The following is a 13,611-nucleotide window of genomic DNA, read 5'->3' on the forward strand; positions in this document are numbered from 1 at the left end:
TCTTCACCTTGCAATACAGGTCATGCTCCAGCAGTCGCCCAAGTACCTTACGCACCAGAGACACATGCGCCGCGCGTGTGGCAGAATAGATCAAGATGTCATTGATGTACACTACCACTCCCTGCCCGAGCAGGTCTCGGAGAATCTCATCTACGAAGGATTGGAAGACGGCTGGAGCATTCTTCAACCCGTATGGCATGACGCGGTACTCATAATGACCAGATGTAGTACTAAATGCGGTTTTCCACTCATCTCCTCCCCGGATACGCACCAGATTATACACGCTCTCAGGTCCAGTTTTGTGAAGAAGCGCGCCCCGTGAAATGATTCCACCGCAGTAGCGATGAGAGGTAGTGGGTAACTAAACCCCACTGTGATGGAATTTAGACCTCTATAGTCAATGCACGGACGCAGACCATCCTTCTTCTTCACAAAAAAGAAGCTCGAGGAGACGGGTGATGCGGAGGGCCGAATGTACCCCTGTCCCAGCGATTCAGCAACATATGTTTCCATCGCTACCGTCTCCTCCTGGGACAATGGATACACGTGACTCCTAGGAAGTGCAGCGTTCTCCAGAAGGTTTATCACGCAGTCCTCTCGACGATGAGGCGGTAATTGGGTCGCCTTCTTTTTACTGAAGGCGATAGCCAAATCGGCATATTCAGAGGGAATGCGCACGGTGGAAACTTGGTCTGGACTCTCCACCGTAGTCGCACCAACGGCAACTCCTATACACCTACCTGAACACTCCTCTGACCACCCCTTAAGAGCCCCCTGTCGCCAGGAAATCACCGGGTTGTGTTGAGCTAACCAGGGAACCCCCAACACCACTGGAAACGCAGGTGAATCTATAAGGAACAGACTAATCTGCTCCTTATGATCCCCCTGCGTTACCATGTCCAGCGGCACCGTAGCCTCCCTAATTACTCCTGACCCTAATGGTCGGCTATCTAAGGAGTGCACGGGGAAAGGTAGCTCTAACGACACCAGGGGAATCCCTAGCCTTAACGCAAGCCCACGATCCATGAAATTCCCAGCTGCGCCTGAATCGACTAGCGCCTTATGCTGTAGAGAGGGAAAAAACCCAGGGAAAGAAGTCAATACATACACATGACCGACAGGAAGCTCTGGGTGAGTCTGGTGCTTACTCACCTGGGGTGATCGAGCAGTGCTCCGCCTGTCCTCCCGACTCCCAGACGAGTTCCTCCAGCACCGGTCGGACGTGTGCCCTCATCGACCACAACTGGTGCAGGAGGACACTCCTCCTCCGGTCCCCCTCGAAGCAGCCCCTCCTAATTCCATAGGGATAGGGGCAGGAGGGCTGGGAAGTGGAAACGACAGGGCCTGATCCGAACGCCCGCGGGCAGCCAGCAGGTTGTCGAGACGGATAGCCAAGTCAATGAGTTCATCCAGTGTGCATGTGGTGTCCCGACATGCAAGCTCCCTGCGGACGTCCTCCTTGAGACTGCATCTGAAATGATCGATCAAGGCCCTGTCGTTCCATCCTGCTCCTGCGGCCAAGGTCCTGAACTCCAGAGCAAAGTCCTGTACGCTCCTCGTCTCCTGACGCAGGTGGAACAGCCGTTCACCCGCCGCCCGACCCTCTGGTGGATGGTCAAAAACAGCTCGGAATCGGTGGGTGAACTCTGGGTAATTATCCCTCGCCGAGTCCGGACCATTCCACACTGCGTTGGCCCACTCGAGGGCTCGCCCAGTCAAGCAGGAGACGAGGGCGCTCACGCTCTCCTCTCCGGAGGGAGCAGGACGCACGGTAGCCAGGTATAGTTCCAGTTGAAGGAGGAAACCCTGGCACCCAGCCGCCGTTCCGTCATACTCCCGTGGGAGTGTCAGCCAAAGAGCCCCGGAGCCAGATGTGGTCGCAGGAACAGGAGGTGCTGGAGAAGGGGGTGCTAGAGATGAGGTGGGAAGGCCACTCCTCTCCCATCGATTCATCCTCTCCATCATTTGGTCCATGGCAGAACCAATCCGGTGAAGCACGCTGGTGTGATGGAGGACCCGCTCTTCCATCGATGGGAGAGGAGACGCGGCTGCTCCTGCTGATTCCATGGTGGTGCGGGATTCTGTCACGTTTTATCAAGGTGGGTGGAATCAGGCGCAGAGAGCACTGCAAATCAGTGATTCGACAGTTTATTCTCCGGCGCACAAAAAACACGGTTAACCCAACATACAGGGTGAATAATCCAACACAGGATCAAAAATAGACCGGAGAATAAAACACAAGTACTACACCAAATGAAATGAAACAAAACAAAACAATCCCACACAAAACAAGGGCGAGACAACCTACCACATATAAGGACGTTAATTAAACTAAAATACACACAGGTGAAACTAATAAGACAAAACCAACAGACAAACGAAAAAGGGATCGGTAGTGGCTAGTAGGACGGTGACGACGACCGCCGAGCACCGCCCGAACAGGCAGGAGAGCCAACTTCGGCGGAAGTCGTGACAGGTATCCTGGAAGGATATTGATCTCTTCCTGTCAGTAGAGGATGCCTGGTTATTTTTTTTTAAATGCCTTCCTAACCATCATTAATATAAGCATGCCCCATTCAAGAAATTTAAAACCAGGAACAGATATAACCCTTGGTTCTCCACAGACCTGACTGCCCTTAACCAACACAAAAACATCCTATGGCGTTCTGCATTAGCATCGAACAGCCCCCGTGATATGCAGCTGTTCAGGGAAGCTAGAAACCATTATACACAGGCAGTTAGAAAAGCCAAGGCTAGCTTTTTCAAGCAGAAATTTGCTTCCTGCAACACTAACTAAAAAATGTTCTGGTACACTGTGAAGTCCATGGAGAATAATAACACCTCCTCCCAGCTGCCCAATGCACTGAAGATAGGAAACACTGTCACCACTGATAAATCCACTATAATTGAGAATTTCAATAAGCATTTTTCTACGGCTGGCCATGCTTTCCACCTGGCTACTCCTACCCCGGTCAACAGCACTGCACCCCCCACAGCAACTCGCCCAAGCCTTCCCCATTTCTCCTTCTCCCAAATCCAGTCAGCTGATGTTCTGAAAGAGCTGCAAAATCTGGACCCCTACAAATCAGCCGGGCTAGACAATCTGGACCCTTTCTTTCTAAAATTATCTGCCAAAATTGTTGCCACCCCTATTACTAGCCTGTTCAACCTCTCTTTCGTGTCATCTGAGATTCCCAAAGATTGGAAAGCAGCTGTGGTCATCCCCCTCTTCAAAGGGGGGGGGGGGGGACACTCTTGACCCAAACTGCTACAGACCTATATCTATCCTACCCTGCCTTTCTAAGGTCTTCGAAAGCCAAGTCAACAAACAGATTATCAACCATTTCGAATCTCACCATACCTTCTCTTCTATGCAATCTGGTTTCAGAGCTGGTCATGGGTGCACCTCAGCTATGCTCAAGGTCCTAAATGATATCTTAACCGCCATCGATAAGAAACATTACTGTGCAGCCGTATTCATTGATCTGGCCAAGGCTTTCGACTCTGTCAATCACCACTTCCTCATCGGCAGACTCGACAGCCTTGGTTTCTCAAATGATTGCCTCGGCTGGTTCACCAACTACTTCTCTGATAGATTTCAGTGTGTCAAATCTGTCTGTTGTCCGGACCTCTGGCAGTCTCTATGGGGGTGCCACAGGGTTCAATTCTTGGACCGACTCTCTTCTCTGTATACATCAATGATGTCGCTCTTGCTGCTGGAGAGTCTCTAAACCACCTCTACGCATACGACACCATTCTGTATACTTCTGGCTCTTTGGACACTGTTAACAACCCTCCAGGCAAGCTTTAATGCCATACAACTCTCCTTCCGTGGCCTCCAATTGCTCTTAAATACAAGTAAAACTAAATGCATGCTCTTCAACCGATCGCTGCCTGCACCTTCCCACCTGTCCAACATCACTACTCTGGATGGCTCTGACTTAGAATACATGGACAACTACAAATAGCTAGGTGTCTGGTTAGACTGTAAACTCTCCTTCCAGACCCACGTCAAACATCTCCAATCCAAAGTTAAATCTAGAATTGGCTTCCTATTTCGCAACAAAGCATCCTTCACTCATGCTGCCAAACATACCCTTGTAAAACTGACCATCCTACCAATCCTCGACTTTGGCGATGTCATTTACAAAATAGCCTCCAATACCCTACAACAGATTGGATGCAGTCTATCACAGTGCAATCCGTTTTGTCACCAAAGCCCCATATACTACCCACCACTGCGCTCTCGTTGGCTGGCCCTCGCTTCATACTCGTCGCCAAACCCACTGGCTCCATGTCATCTACAAGACCCTGCTAGGTAAAGTCCCCCCTTATCTCAGCTCGCTGGTCACCATAGCATCACCCACTTGTAGCACGCGCTCCAGCAGGTATCTCTCTGGTCACCCCCAAAACCAATTATTTCTTTGGCCGCCTCTCCTTCCAGTTCTCTGCTGCCAATGACTGGAACGAACTACAAAAATCTCTGATTTTTTTCTTTAAGCACCAACTGTCAGAGCAGCTCACAGATTACTGCACCTGTACATAGCCCACCTATAATTTAGCCCAAACAACTACCTCTTTCCCTACTGTATTTATTTATTTACTTTGCTCCCCATTATTTTTATTTCTACTTTGCACATTCTTCCACTGCAAATCTACCGTTCCAGTGTTTTACTTGCTGTATTGTATTTACTTTGCCACCATGGCCTTTTTTTGCCTTTATCTCCCTTATCTCACCTCATTTTCTCACATGGTATATAGACTTGTTTATACTGTATTATTGACTGTATGTTTGTTTTACTCCATGTGTAACTCTGTGTCGTTGTATGTGTCGAACTGCTTTGCTTTATCTTGGCCAGGTCGCAATTGTAAATGAGAACTTGTTCTCAACTTGCCTACCTGGTTAAATAAAGGTGAAATAAAATAAAATTAAAATAAATAAAACACCAACTCTGTCAGGAGGAATGGGCCATAATTCACCCAACTTATTGTGGGAAGCTTGTGGAAGGCTAGCCAAAATATTTGACCCAAGTTAAACTATTTAAAGGCAACGCTACCAAATACCAATTGAGTGTATGTAAAATTCTGACCCACTGGGAATGCAGTGAATGAAAATCATTATTATTCTGACATTTCACATTCTTAAAATAAAAGGGGTGATCCTAACTGACCTAAGACAAGGAATTTTTACTAGGATGAAATGTCAGGAATTGTGAAAAACTGAATTCAAATGTATTTGGCTAAGGTGTATGTAAACTTCAGACTTCAACTGCGTATATGTATATGAGAGATATGAGATATGTTAAAACAACATGCCTTTCTTTGTCATGTTGGGTCTGTTCGAGAGTGAAGTGTACAGAAGGAGGCTAATATATACATTTATCAGAATATTTAGTATAAATAAGCATTATATTATAGGCCGGCAGTAGCTAAAGCTAAATCTTAACAATAGCCCCACCAAACATTTCTAAACTTTATTAGGGTAATATCAAAAGTCAGTCAATCCATTGCTTATAGTGAAAATATAAGCAGGCTATTAAATTGGAGGCAATCAATTGTAACTTAATTTAGCCAACCTTCAAAAGTTTAACAGGCTATATTGCAGCAATTACCAACAAAGGCCTACTGTTATTTATTTTACAACAGGCCTACTTAACATATCTTACACTAAATAGGGATCACACAATTAAAGAGAGATTTTAGATTTTACATATTGAAAGAACTGGCTTTGATTAATAAGCCTACATTAATAAAACGGATTACAATGTCAAGTTTTGACCTTAGTTCCTTGTTATGTCTTTGTTTTAGTATGGTCAGGGCGTGAGTTGTGTGGGTTGTCTATGTTAGATTGTCTATGATTTTCTATTTCTGTGTTTGGCCTGGTATGGTTCTCAATCAGAGGCAGCTGTCAATCGTTGTCCCTGATTGAGAACTATATTTAGGTAGCCTGTTTTCCATTGTGTCTTGTGGGTGGTTATTTTCAGTCTTTGTGTGTCTGCACCAGACAGAACTGTTTCGGTTGTTTCTTTGTTTAGTTTTTTCATTAAATAAGATGACCACTTACCATGCTGCGCTTTGGTCCTCACCTTCTTCCTACGACAGCCGTTACATATAAATACAAAAAATGCATTTAAGAGTAAAAAAACAAAACATTTTCTTTAAAATTGCATCATACCTGATTTGCCAGTCAATAACACCAGACGAAAGAACCAAGGGGAGTGACAGATATAGGGAAGATAATTAAGGAGGTGATGGAGTCCAAGTGAGTGTCATGAGGCGCAGGTGCTCAAGATGATGGTGACAGGTGTGTGGGATAATTAGCAGCCTGATGACTTAGAGGCCAGAAAGGGAGTATACCATCGGTGACAACAGTAGCCTGCATTTGGCAGAGTCAAAGTTCTTCTCATCTTAGTCCACTACAATATTAAAACGTGTCCATTGGGAGCACATTCCTCTTGTAGGCTTTTCACTGTAGGCATACGCCTACTCTTTTTCCTCTAACTTTTGTTTTACTTGAATGAAAAAGGCCTCCATCTTGGTAATCAACAGTAGCCTAGGCCAAGGCTCCTCTCTTAAGTTCTCAGTCACACAGAGTGTGATAATGGTTTTGAAGCAGCACATTTGGAGTGTAGGCTGATATACAGCCTCTCCCTGACAATTTGGCAGGCTACAATTTCCTGAATAACTGGGTTGAGTTTGAGTTTTTTTTATTTTCACAGGGACAGTGCACATTAATCAACGTTTCTGCCAGGAGTGTATGTGGCCACATTATTATTGGAAGACTTGGAAGAATGATGATCTGAAACAGACAGCCGATTCAGTATCAGAAGTACAAATACAGCCAGACTGGCCTGCTACTGTGCCTTTATAGACATTATAAACTGTCGAGTGTAGACCCACAACTGATCCAAATCGAATGAAACATTCAAATCACAGGGCTTTTGCATCGTTATTCAAATGACATTTTCACTGCAGCCTAGAGTATAATGTTTTACTAATTAATTGCATGTGGTGTTGTAGGTTACCATAGTCTCGGTAGGATAATGGTATTGTCCTTAAACAAGATAAATAGAGTAGTTTTTTGAGCTGTGTGTTTGTTTCATATCTTCACTGTTCTTTCATGCACAGTGATGCACCTGGCCTGTGCACCTGGCCTGTTCACTGCCTATCAGCTATTCTATTTGTTCTTGTTGATTCATATTGAAAATTGCTTTTATGTGGGGTATACTTATGTGGGGTAAATGTTGTGAAGCCACATTCATTTTCTGAAGAATTGCATTATGGGCCCTAAAAGCATGGAAATAGTGTCCACTGCTTCTATACTTCGTATTTTGGCAAATGTTGTATGACATCTGGGAACCTATGGCTTACTAACTATATCCATACTATGACCAACAAACATACAACATACTTAGCGAATCAAATCAAATAAAAATGTATTGGTCACAAACACGTGTTTAGCAGATGTTATTGCGGGTGTAGCGAAATGCTTATGTTTCTAGCTCCGACAGCCTAGTAATATCTAACTATTTCACAACATAGAGCCAACACACACAAATCTAATTAAGGAATGGAATTAAGAATATATACATTGTCATGACTTTGCCATGTTGAGTGAGTGTCATAAAATCCACATTTCCCTCTCTACCCCCCACCGGTTTATGACCCCCCATAAATGCCTTTCCCCCTTTTTATATATATTTTTTTATTTATTTCACCTTTATTTAACCAGGTAGGCCAGTTGAGAACAAGTTCTCATTTACAACTGCAACCTGGCCAAGATAAAGCAAAGCAGTGCGACAAAAACAACACAGAGTTACACATGGGATAAACAAACGTACAGTCAATAACACAATAGAAAAATCTGTATACAGTGTGTGCAAAGGAGGTAAAGCAATAAATAGGCCAGTAGTAGCGAAATAATGACAATTTAGCAATTTACACTGGAGTGATAGATGTGCAGATGAGGATGTGCAAGTAGGAATACTGGTGTGCAAAAGAGCAGAAAAACAAAAACAAATTTGGGGATGAGGTAGGTAGTTGGTTGGGCTATTTACAGATGGGCTGTGTACAGCTGCAGCGATCGGCAAGCTGACAGCTGACGCTAAAAGTTAGTCTCAAACTTCAGTGATTTTTGCAATTCGTTCCAGGGAACTGGAAGGAAAGGCGGCCAAAGGAGGGGGTGGCTTTGGGGATGACCAGTGAAATATACCTGCTGGAGTGCGTGCTATGGGTGGGTGTTGCTATGATGACCAATGAGCTGAGATAACGTAGAGCTTTACCTAGCAAAGACTTATAGATGACCTGGAGCCAGTGGGTTTGGCGACGAATATGTAGCGAGGACCAGCCAATGAGAGCATACAGGTCGCAGTGGTGGGTAGTATATGGGGCTTTGGTGACAAAACAAATGGCACTGTGATAGACTGCATCCAATTTGCTGAGTAGAGTGTTGGAAGCTATTTTGTAAATGACATCGCCGAAGTCAAGGATCGGTAGGACAGTCAGTTTTATGAGGGTATGTTTGGCAGCATGAGTGAAGGGGTTTTTGTTGCGAAATAGGAAGCCGATTGTAGATTTCATTTTGGATTGGAGATGCTTAATGTGAGTCTGGAAGGAGAGTTTACAATCTTTCCAGACACCTAGGTATTTGTAGTATTCTAATATTCTAAGTCAGAACCGTCCAGAGTAGTGATGCTAGTCGGGCGGGCGGTTGCGGACAGCAATCGCTTGAAGAGCATGCATTTAGTTTTACTAGCGTTTAAGAGCAGTTGGGGGCCACGGAAGGAGTGTTGAATGGCATTGAAGCTCGTTTGGAGGTTTGTTAACACATTGTCCAAAGAAGGGACAGATGTATACAGAATGGTGTAGTCTGCGTAGAGGTGAATCAAATAATCACCCGCAGCAAGAGCGACATCATTGATATATACAGAGAAAATAGTCGGCCCGAAAATTGAACCCTCTGGCACCCCCATAGAGCCTGTCAGAGGTCCGGACAACAGGCCCTCCGATTTGACACACTGAACTCTATCTGAGAAGTAGTTAGTGAACCAGGCGAGGCAGTCATTAGAGAAAACAAGGCTGTTGAGTCTACCGATATATACGGTGATTGACAGTCAAAAGCCTTGGCCAGGTCGATGAAGACGGCTGCACAGTACTGTCTTTTATCGATGGCGGTTATATCGTTTAGGACCTTGAGCGTTGCTGAGGTGCATCCATGACCAGCTCGGAAACCAGATTGCATAGCGGAGAAGGTACGGCGGCAGCTCTATTTGTACTGTAGAAAGTGACTACTGTTTAATTTATTAAAGTGGCCAGTGATTTCAAGTCTGTGTATTTATAGGCAGCAGACTCTATGTGCTAGTGATGGCAATTTAACAGTCTGATAGCCTTGAGATAGAAGCTGTTTTTCAGTCTCTCTGTCCCAGCTTTGATGCACCTGTACTGACCTCGTCTTCTGGATGATAGAGGGGTGAACAGGCAGTGGCTAGGGTGGTTATCCTTGATTATCTTTTTGGCCTTCCTGTATGTTTTAGGTGTCCTGGAGGGCAGGTAGTTTACCCCCAGTGATGGCATTGGGCAGACCGCACCACCCTCTGGAGAGCCCCGCTGTTGTGAGTGGTGGTACAGGATGCTCTCAATTGTGCATCTGTAAAAGTTTGTGAAGGTTTTAGGTGCCATCACTGACCATTTCAGTTTGTCAGTGATGTGTAAGCCGATATTCTTGAAGCTTTCCACCTTCTCCACTGCGGTCCCATCGATGTGGATGGGTGGGTGCTCTCTCTGATGTTTCCTGAAGTCCACAATCTCCTTTGTTTTGTTGACATTGAGTGAGAGGTTATTTCCCTGGCACCAGACTCCCAGAGCCCTCACCTCATCCCTGTAGGCTGTCTCACCGTTGTTGGTAATCAAGCCTTCTACTGTTGTGTCGTCTGCAAACTTGATGATTGAGTTGAAGGTGTGGTTGGCCACACAGTCCTGGGTGAACAGGGAGTACAGGAGGGGGCTGAGCACGCACGCTTGTGAGGCCCCAGTGTTGAGGATTGGCGAAAGTGGAGGTGTTGTTTCCAACCTTCATCACCTTGGGGTGGTCCAGGACCCAGTTGCACAGGCTGGGGTTCACACCCAGGGCCTCGAGCTTAATGATGAGCTTGGAGGGTACTATGGTGTTGAATGCTGAGCTATAGTCAATGAACAGCATTCTTATGTAGGTATTCCTCTTGTTCAGATTGGATAGGGCAGTATGCAGTGTGATGGCGATTGTATCGTTTGTGGATCTATTGGGGCAGTACGCAAATTGAAGAGGGTCTAGGGTGACAGGTAAGGTAAGGTATAGGTGATATGATCCTTGACTAGACTCTCAAAGCACTTCATGATGACAGAAGTGAGTGCTACGAGGCGATAATCATTTACTGTAGTTCAGTTACTGTTGCTTTCTTGGGTACAGGAACAATGGTGGCCACCTTGAAGCATGTGGGGACAGCAGACTTGGATAGGGAGAGATTGAATATGTCCGGTAACACAAGCCAGCTGGTCTGCGCATGCTCTGAGGACGTGGCTAGGGATGCCGTCTGGGCCGGCAGCCTAGCGAGGGTTAACACACTGTCATACTCACATTGGCCACGGAGAAGGAGAGCCCCCCTTGGTAGCAGGCCGCATCAGTGGCATTGTTATCCTCAAAGCGGGCGAAGAAGGTGTTTAGCTTGTCCAGAAGCAAGATGTCGGTGTGGCTGGTTTTCCTTTTGTAGTCTGTGATTAGACCCTGTAGACCCTGCCACGTGAGTATTCAAACATAGTTTGTGGGGGGTTTTTGAATCTAAATTATTATGAGACATAGGAATATATTTCCTACTGATTTTATTTTCATAACCACTGCAGATTAAATTTCTCACCTTTTCTGGCCTTGATGGGAATGTTTGAGAATGTTCTCAAATAGTTCAGAGAACATTAAGAAACAACTTTCTTCAGTGGGAATTTCAGTACTTCATCATAACGTTTCTTTCAGGCTTCCTTACAGTTCTATTTAAAGTCATGTTCTCAAGTTGTTCAGAGGGTTACGCCCTGACCATAGAGAGCTGTTTATTCTCTATGCTGGTTGGGGCGTGATAGTGACTAGGGTGTGTCATCTAGAGAATTAATGGTTTATGTTGGCCGGGTATGGTTCCCAATCAGAGACAGCTGTTTATCGTTGTTTCTGATTGGTATTTAGGTAGCCATTTCCTCATTGTGCTTTGTGGGATCTTGTCTACAGTTAGTTGCCTGTGTGCACACCAGTAGCATTTAGTTTGGTAGTTTGTTGTTTTTGTTCGGTGTTCATTTATTAAAAGAATATGTATGCCTACCACGCTGCACCTTGGTCCATTCCTTTCGACGAGCGTGACACAGAGAACATTAAGAAAACATTAGTCTGTGGAAATGTCAATGCTTCAGCATAACATTTCTTACATGTTTCCTCATTGTTCTCATTTAAAGTAATGTTCTCATTTAAAGTAACATTTAAAGTAACGTTTTTGTTACTGGGGGTATTGTGTACATACATTTTAGAATAAGGCTGTAACGTAATAAAATGTGGAAAAAGTCAAGGGGTCTGAATACTTTCCAAATTCCCTGTACATTCCGTTCTCAGTGTCAACCAAACTCTACCCTCTATCTTGTTAAGTGTGTTCAGGTGTTGGCCACACCCACTAATTGGCCACACATGATCTTAATGAGTGCTTCTTTCCTTTGAAATGGGGTCTGTTTGAATAGACAAAAATGTGTAGCTTTGTTTAAATAAATAGAAACATGCTAGCTCCATACTGGTGGCGCAGTGGACTAATTCCATGGATAGAGAACAAAAGATCATACGTTTGAATCTCACTGACACAGTAAAAAATAAATGTGTTTGAATGATGAATACCTAAGCAAATACATTTTCATGTGTCTTATCGCTGCTTGGAGTTCAAAACTGTTAAACTAAGCTAGCAGTGTTATTAAAAGTCTTATTGAAATATTAAATTAAAGTTTTATGGAAGTTATTCAAAAAGCTTCTCAGAACCTCCCTGCAACCTAAAAATGAACATTCCCAGAACAGGCAAAATGTTCACTTCTTTTTATCAGAATATTTTTAAAAAACTTTCAGTTTTACCAGTCAGGAAATGTATGGCTTCGTTCCCAGAATCAATGGGAAACCAAAAACGCACGTTTCCACAGCTTCCAAGGAAATGTTCCTTGGAAGCTGTGCTAGCTGGGTGGTTTGTAACTTAACGTAATATTTGCAATTTATAATACAGTTATTATACTGTAATAATAACCAGTAACATACACAGTTAAAAACTTTTTTAAAAATTTTTTTAAGTTGGCATGAAAAGTCCAAATTAATTAAATCAATCTCCACTTTACACAATTACATAGCTGCGGGAAGTAGTTTGGGGGTGGGGTTTCTGCGATGCAGGTTGCCTACCTGGTAATGGTTCCACCCCTTTCTTCTTCTTTTTTGCATTTGAGATTTTAGAACTACCTGATATACTGTCTGTGTTTCGTGTTGGCGTGACGTTTTGATAGAATTGTAAGACTCTCTCGGACAAGGTGAGTTCTATCATTAAATTAGCCTTTCAAAAATGTTAAATGCTAATCAGCAACAGAGAAAATCTCAGCAAGACTACAAATTCCTGCAGGAAGCTCCTGCACATCATCTCTAGGCGCCACTGTCAACTACTGTTCACCAGCACGATCAGAGACCCGTGTCCAAACCACAAAGGTCTTCTGTCTCCATTCTCTATTTTAGCTAGCCATTGACTACACTTTAGTTATCTAGTTAGCAGAGCAGCAGATCAAAACATCTTTAGTTTTACTTAGCCTACGGTTTGTACAGTATGTCGACTTGTGTCTATTTCACACCTTATGGCATTTTTCAAGGATGAGCATAAACGCATTAAAAGGGAAGAAGACCACTATAAGTCTGGCCATGTGGAGATGTGCAGACATAGTGAGGGGCAACTTACTGGTTTGGTCAGTGCCAGCATGAGGGATACACTTTATCCTGTGTCGGTGAGTGTAGCTATTAAGTTAAGTTTGAGCATCGTAGCAATGCAATGTTCTATACAGCTATCAACATTCTACAAGAAAAGAGCCACTTAGTTAATGATATAATCATTAACCAGATTACCCCAGATACCATACTTCGATGAGTGATATCTCAGTTATATAATGTTGTCATTGAGGAGAATGACTCTATTGACAATCTATTGACAATCAGAATTGACATGGCTTAGACATCCAGCCTGTGTAGTTTCATGACCAGAGACAAATCTTCAAAGGAACAGTATTTATTTATTCAGGGTGGTACATGTATTCACACAGACTTGATTTATATGATCCTTCCTACTAAATGATATGTCAAGTGATAAAATCCCAAATTATCAATTAAAAAGTATGGAAAAATTGCACAATATTTAATCAACTGACATTGCTCAATTTCAGTTGAGTAATTATTCTACAGCTGTGATGTCATCCATCAAATCAAATTTTATTTATATACTACATTTCTTACAACCAATGCATTTCAAGGTGTTCAAAGTCATGAATTGAAAGGCATGTGGCACTTAACATCCTCCCTCTTGGCAGGTCTCTATA

The sequence above is a fragment of the Oncorhynchus mykiss genome, chromosome 23 (genome assembly GCF_013265735.2).
Source record: "Oncorhynchus mykiss isolate Arlee chromosome 23, USDA_OmykA_1.1, whole genome shotgun sequence".
Classification (NCBI taxonomy): domain Eukaryota; kingdom Metazoa; phylum Chordata; class Actinopteri; order Salmoniformes; family Salmonidae; genus Oncorhynchus; species Oncorhynchus mykiss.